This window comes from Dryobates pubescens, chromosome 37, assembly GCF_014839835.1.
Source record: "Dryobates pubescens isolate bDryPub1 chromosome 37, bDryPub1.pri, whole genome shotgun sequence".
NCBI lineage: Eukaryota > Metazoa > Chordata > Aves > Piciformes > Picidae > Dryobates > Dryobates pubescens.
The window spans coordinates 3,399,229-3,405,097 of record NC_071648.1 but is presented as its reverse complement, the minus strand read 5'-3'; positions in this window follow the sequence as shown (position 1 = coordinate 3,405,097).

Below are 5,869 nucleotides of genomic sequence, written 5' to 3'. Positions count from 1 at the left end.
CTTCAGCGGCACTCCCGCGCCCGCTGCCCGCCACACCCCCGGAGGCCGAGCCTGGGCGCGCAGGCGCCCGGCGGCATCCCTGAGGACGACCATGGCGGCAGGGAGTGGGACGCTGCTCCCGGATACGCTGAGGGAGCGCGGACTCCACCCGGCCGTCCTGGGTGCTGAGCACCGCGGCTTCTCCCTGCACGCTGCCCTGTTGAGCCCTCTGAATCACAGAATCCATGTCAGGGGCTGGACGGGACCTCCAAAGCTCATCCAGTCCAACCCCCTCTGCCCGAGCAGCATCACCTAGAGCAGGTCACACAGGAACACATCCAGGTGGGTTGGGAATATCTCCAGAGATGGAGAATCCACAACTCCCCTGGGCAGCCTGCTCCAGGCTTCTGTCACCCTCACAGGGGAAAAATTCTTCCTCCTGTTTCCATGGAACTTCCTCTGCCTCAGCTTCCACCACTGCCCCTGGTGCTGGCATTGGGCATCCCCCAGCAGAGCCTGGCTCCAGCCTCTGGGCACTCACCCTGCACAGCTTTAGCAACAGCACTGAGGTCACCTCTCAGGCTCCTCCTCTCCAAGCTCCAGAGCCCTCAGCTCCCTCAGGCTCTCCCCATGAGGAAGATGTTCCACTGCCACCAGCATCTTTGTGGCTCTCTGCTGGATTCTTTCAAGCACTTCCCTGAGGTTCTTCCTGAACTGAGGGGCCCAGAACTGGACACCATATTCCAGATGTGGCCTCACAAGGGCAGAGAAGAGAGGGAGGAGAACCTCTCTGGACCTACTCACCACAGCCCTTCTAATCCCCCCCAGGATGCCATTGGCCTTCTTGGCCACCAGAGCACATTGCTGGCTCATGGTCAACCTCCCATCCACCAGGACCCCCAGGTTCTTTTCCCCTTCCCTGCTCTCCAGCAGCTCAGTCCCCAACCTCTCCTGCTCCCTGGGGTTGTTCTTTCCCAGGTGCCAGACTCTCCCCTTGCCCTTGTTGAATTCCATTCCATTTCTCCCTGCCCAGCTCTCAGCCTGTCCAGGTCTGGCTGAATGGCAGCACTGAATGTGTCTGCCCCAGAGAGCCCAGAGTGGTCTGGGCTGCATTCACAAGAGATTTGCCTGTGCTTTTCCTTTAGTGCTTACAAGCCCAGGAGAGAGTTTGGTGCTCATCTAAGGCTTTGAGGGCTTCAATATTTGAATATATTTGTTATTCTTTCTTGTCTGTGTGCTGTGGGTCTGCCAGTGAAGAACACAGGAAGTATAACTAAAGCATCTCAAAAGCTGCTGGGGTTTGAAGTAAGTGCTGCTGCTTTGAAAAACAAATCACACAGCGGTGTCTTGCCTGACAATAATTGGGGATTTGCTTCCTGGGAACCAGGGGGAAGTAACCAGTTAAACAGAAACTGCCAGAATCAAAGCCTTCTTCCCCCTCCACAGTCACTGAGCTGATAACAAAAGGTTAAACAAAATCAGCTTCTCCTGTTCACCAAAGAGGGAAAACAGGAAGAAAAAGGAGGCAAGGTGAGGTTGTTCCCAAGCCATTGAGTGTCTGTGTTTTCACGTACTCTTTACAGAGTTTTGAGTGCTACACAGCTGGCACATAAGTGTGTGACATCTGGAGATCCCAAGTATGGAGAGTTTGGCAGAGAGGAACCTAATGATGGTCAACAAGGGTAAGTGCAGAGTCCTGCAGCTGGGAAGGAAGAAGAAACTGCAGCAGGACAGGTTGGGAGGGGATCTGCTGGAGAGCAGCCCTGTGGAGAAGGAGCTGGCAGTGCTGGTGGACAACAAGTTCTGCAGGGGACAGCAATGTGCCCTGGGGGCCAAGAAGGCCAAGGGGATCCTGGGGTGCATTAGAAGGAGTGTGTCCAGTACATCCAGGGAGGTTCTCCTCCCCCTCTACTCTGCCCTGCTGAGACTTCACCTGGAATATTGCATCCAGTTCTGGGCTCCCTAGTTCAAGAGGGACAGGGATCTGCTGGAGAGAGTCCAAGGGAGGGCTGCAAGGATGCTGAAGGGACTGGAGCCCTGCCTGGGGAGGAGAGGCTGAGAGCCCTGGGGCTGTTTAGTGTGGAGAGAAGAAGACTGAGAGGGGATCTGATCAATGTCTATCCATATCTGAAGGCTGGGTGTCAAGAGGGAGGGGACAGGCTCTGCTCAGTTGCACCCTGGGATAGGACAAGGGGCACTGGATGGAAACTCCAGCACAGGAGGTTCCACCTCAACATGAGGAGGAACTTCTTCACTGTGAGGGTCCCAGAGCCCTGGAACAGGCTGCCCAGAGAGGTTGTGGAGTCTCCTTCTCTGGAGACTTTCAAGACCCATCTGGATGCATTCCTGTGTGTCCTGTGCTGGATTCTATGGTCCTGCTCTGGCAGGGGGGGAGGGGATTGGACTCAATGATCTCTTTGGGTCCCTTCTAACATCCTCTGATGCTGTGATTTGTGAAGTTAAATGGCAATACTGCATCCTCCTGATTGTAGGATAAGGATGTATTGCTACACTCCTTCCCCTCTGATGTTCTCACACTATGCTGGCAGGTTGTGACAACTCCAACAACCTGATCGTTCCACAGAACGCAGCAGAGAGAAAACAGACAAATTGGTTCCATGTAAAGAGGTTTCCTAATGCCTTGCCAGTTTAAGAAGCAGAGAGCAGGCTTAGGAGCTGCAAGAGGGTTAAGTTATTTCTAGGAATGCCAGAGGCAACATTCTAACAGGAATTAGACATAAATTCACCTGGAAAAAAAAAGAGGGAGGGAAAAAGCAGGGTGCCCAGAAAAGCCAATGTCTCAGCCAAGAGGTAAATCCATACTTAGGGCAGCATGGCAGCCTGTGATGGATCAGAGATCAAGGTAACAAAGGTGCCAAACAGAAGGCTCCAGGACAAAACACAATTCTTGTGCAGCAGGAATTACAATGTTCAGTGCAAGCAGGAGGTTATGTAACCTTCTGAGCTGTAGCTGTGTGCATTCAGTAGCCTCTCTGAAAGCAGGCTGGCTCACAGTAGTCCAGTTATCATAGTTATCATAGAAGCAACAGTTATCATAGAATCAGCCAGGTTGGAAAAGACCTCAGAGTTCAACCTATTCCCTAACACCTAACACCTCCTGACAACTAAACCATGGCTCCAAGTGCCACATCCAAGCCCTTTTTGAACACCTCCAGGGATGGGGACTCCACCACCTCCCTGGGCAGCACATCCCAATGGCCAATTACTCTTTCTATGAAGAACTTTCTCCTCACCTCCAGCCTAAACTTCCCCTGGCACTGCTTGAGACTGTGTCCTCTTGTTCTGGTGCTGCTTGCCTGGGAGAAGAGACCAACCCCCACCTGGCTACAACCTCCCTTCAGGTAGTTGTAGACAGCAATGAGGTCTCCCCTGAGCCTCCTCTTCTCCAGGCTAAGCAACCCCAGCTCCCTCAGCCTCTCCTCACAGGGCTGTGCTCCAGACCTCTTCCCCAGCCTCGTTGCCCTTCTCTGGACACCTTCAAGTCTCTCAATGTCCTTCTTAACCTGAGGGGCCCAGAACTGGACTCAGGACTCAAGGTGTGGCCTAACCAGTGCTGAGCAGAGGGGTAACTTCATTCATTTTTGTGTGAAGGTCAGCTCACCCCCTTGGATGCAGTTGGTCAGAAGAAAGCAAGGGAGAGCTTTAGCTCTGGGGGTGCAGCCAGCAACTGCGTAGCATTTCCTGGCTGTTTTCCAAGCCTCCTTGGCTTGCTGCAGCTGCCTGTGTGAGAGAGCAGGAACAGTGGGGGATCCTGCAAGAACGTGGAGAGCCTTCTGCTTCAGGAAATTGGCAAGGAAGGCCTGAGCAGAATTTGCTTGCAGGCCAGACCCAGAAGCCTGCCATTAGAACAGCAAGGACGTGTGTGCTCTGTAACCCACTCCTGCTCAACACGGGTCTGCGGCATGCTGTGTAAGCGCTTGCAAGACTCAGCTGTGACAGGACTGTAAGCTGCCTACAACTGCATGCTGCTCCTGAAGCTCTGGGGAAGGGTCCGCAGTCGGTGTCGGTGATGCTGGTGGTGTTCATCCCTGCTACAGACGCGGTGAGCACCAGGGGGCGCTACTGCACGGAGAAGCCTTACTGGTGTGTTGGCTCTGAAATCAGGGAGCCATGGCATGGTCTGGGTTGGCAGGGACCTCCGAAGCTCACCCAGTCCAAGCCCCTCTGCAGTCAGCAGGGACATCCCCAAGGAGATCAGGTTGCCCACAGCCCTCTCCAGCCTCACCTTGAATACCTACAGGGTACTAATTGTGGTACTAATTGTGAACAGGAAAATTCCAGTGAGTTCTGAGTCTAAGGTAAAGAATGTAAGGGGGTGAGTACAGAATAATAACAACAGATAGGTTAACATTATTCCATTTAGCCTTATCTCTTGCAGCAGAGTTTGGTTGTTCTCTTTGCTGCTGGCACTTCTTCTGGGATTCAGGCTGTGATATCCTCCCTTCTGACCTTGGTAGCTTCTATAAAGTCTTATCCCTGGAGGTTTTTCAGGCCAGGCTGGAGGTGGCTGTGAGCAAGCTGCTGCAGTGTGAGGTGTCCCTGGCCATGGCAGGGGGGTTGGAACTGGCTGATCCTTGAGGTCCCTTCCAACCCTGACAATTCTGTGATTAATTAGAGGCAGCGTGGTTGCTCCTAATATTAGTAAGTCTGTGGACCTCCTCCAAACACTACCTTCTATTTCTGGCCTGAAGGGTAGGCAGCTTCTCTTTATTTTATGCATTTCTTTCAAGCAGCATTGTTTGCTTGTTCTTCTAATGCTTAGCCTGAACCACTGCCATTTCCACTGGCTCCAGTTCTGGAGCCCTTATTCCAGGAAGGATCTGGAGGTGCTGGAAGGTGTCCAGAGAAGGGCCACGAGGATGAGCAGAGGGCTGGAGCTGCTCTGCTATGGAGACAGACTGAGAGAGTTGGGGTTGTGCAGTCTGGAGAAGAGAAGGCTCTGAGGAGACCTTCTTGTGGCCTTCCAGTATCTGAAGGGGGCTACAAGAAAGCTGGGGAGGGACTTTTGAGGGTGTCAGGGAGGGATAGGACTGGGGGGGAATGGAGCAGAACTAGAAATGGGTAGATTGAGATTGGATGTTAGGAAGAAGTTCTTCCCCATGAGGGTGGTGAGACACTGGCAGAGGTTGCCCAGGGAGGTGGTGGAAGCCTCCTGCCTGGAGGTGTTTGCAGCCAGGCTGGATGTGGCTGTGAGCAAGCTGCTCTAGTGTGAGGTATCCCTGGCCATGGCAGGGGGGTTGGAACTGGCTGATCCTTGAGGTCCCTTCCAACCCTGACAATTCTATGATCTCTTCCTCATAGTGAAGGGAAATTACTCCAGAAGCAAAGCCATGCCCTACAAACACTTATCAGGGCATTCCTTTCAGCTCTCCCCACACTTTGTGAGTAATCCATGCAAATGTGCAGGCTGATTCACCCATCTAAAAATGTACATTTTTACAGCATGTCACAGATTATGCTGAATAATGAGCACCAAGGAACAGGGTGGAATGCAAAGCTGAAACACTTCAGAGCCACAGGCAGTATTCCTGGGGACCTGTTGGTGTGAGGAAGGTCTGGCACTACTTGTGTCCATGTCACAGAAGCAAGATCTGGATTCCACTCCCGTGTGCACTCAGTTTTCTCTTCTCCAGGAGTCCCAGGCTCCAGCTGAGGAGAAAGTTCTTCACAGAAAGAACAATTGGCCACTGGGATGTGCTGCCCAGGGAGGTGGTGGAGCCATCGTCCCTGGAGCTGTTCAAAAAAGGTTTGGATGTGGCACTTGGAGCCGTGGTTTAGTTGTCCTGAGGTGTTAGGTGTTAGGGAATAGGTTGGACCTGATGATCTCTGAGGTCTTTTCCAACCTGGTTGATTCTATGACTCTATGCCC